Raw genomic sequence first — 1787 nt, 5'->3', positions numbered from 1 at the left:
CAGGATTTGTGCTTAGGAAATGTGGTCCCAATATTAACATATGTCATGGGTAAACTGTTTGAAGGTTTTCTAAGAGATGCTATACCTCAATGAAAATAAGCAAATAACACCATATCAGCATGACTTCATGAGGGATCAGTCACGTCAAACTAATTTAATCAGTTTCTATGAGGAGGTAAGTTCTAGACTTAATCGGGTTGAGTCAATGGATTTTATATATCTTGACTTCTCCAAAGCGTTTGATACAGTGCCACATAAATGGTTAGTATATAAAATGAGAATGCTTGGACTGGGAGAAAATGTGTGTATGTGGGTAAGTAATTGGCTCAGTGATAGAAGTTTCTGCTCTGGCGCAAAAACACTGACATAGGCAATTAGTGAAGTCTCAAGGGATCTTTTATTTTCAAATCAGCGCATGAACATGATTTGAAAATAAAGAGGATCCCTTGAGACTTCACTAACTGCCTATGCAGCAGGAAGGTCCCGCGCCAGGGGTCACTTCTAAGGTGTTATTTGACTTTTTAGAGTTTTTCTTGTGACGCCATTTGCATTTCAGCAACGAGCGACTAAGTCCCCTATGTAGAAGGTGATAGTGGAACCCAGGTGTAGGAATGCCAGAGTGGTGTAAGGGTTGCTTATAGTGTCCCTTTAGGTGCGGCTTTGCACTTGTCACGATTCTCCTACATGGATATCCGGAACCCCAAGTGTGGTCGTCTGCAGCAGTGATAACAGGGTTAACAGTTGAGGGATTTGCAGAGTAAATTGAGTCCAGACTGGTATTGAAGTAGTTAACAGTTTCATCAAGGAACAATCTTGCAAACTTTATCTTTTGGCAGGCAAACACAATCGGCTCTGCTACATCTATACTATACTCTTTCAGCTCTGCTATGTTGGCTGGATTAAATAGGAACTTTTCCTTTCTGCTGTCTGCTGTAACTTAGCTTTCTGGAGTCTGACTCTGTCTTTATCTTGATCTGGGTCTCCTCTTTTTATCTTTAGTCCTGTCTTTATTCAGGGAACTTTTCTCTTGACTCTTGACTCTGGGGGCATTTTACTTAGGCCTCCGTGCCCAGCAGAGCAGAAAGTGCTCTGCTGGCTGGAACACAACCTTCCCCTTCCAGGGGGTATATTGAACGCCCTCTAGCTAAAACTCCTCCCTCTCTAGAGAGGGGGCCAGAATGGAAGAAGGGTTCCATGCTAGCTAAACTAGCTCTGCCAAGATTGCCACAGGTACATTACACTTTACCATAACATTACAGGGAAATATAAATACACATTGTGCAGGATATGAAAATACAGTAGATGCATAAGATGACACAGGATCACCCAAAAGAGATAGAGAAGAGGGGGCGGTAAAGTGGTAATGCCGGACCAGAAACTTCTTCTTCCTATGCATCTCTTTGTGGGATTGAGCATCTCATCTTAAAGATACTACTTCTGCGGCTGCACACCTGGCGAATAAAGGTTTTTAACCACAAAAGTGTACAATAGGGTTGTGCCAATTTTTTAGCACAACCTTACAAGGTGAGCCTCCATCCTCATCTCTATTGATCACACACACTGTCTAGAACATACTACCCTATTGTGCGCCCACCGTCCTGCTCTTTTTTTTCCCTCTGTTTTGAGCGAGATGTTGGAGGCTTTGGCAAAGAAGTGGCAGATGAGGTTTAACACTGATAAATGTAAGGTTATGCCCATGTGAAGGAATAATGCAAGTCACCCATACATACTAAATGGTAAAACACTGGGTAACACAGACATGGAAAAGGACTTAGGAATTTTAATGG

This window comes from Bufo bufo, chromosome 6 (assembly GCF_905171765.1).
Source record: "Bufo bufo chromosome 6, aBufBuf1.1, whole genome shotgun sequence".
Taxonomy (NCBI): Eukaryota; Metazoa; Chordata; class Amphibia; order Anura; family Bufonidae; genus Bufo; species Bufo bufo.
This window is presented reverse-complemented; position numbering follows the sequence as displayed.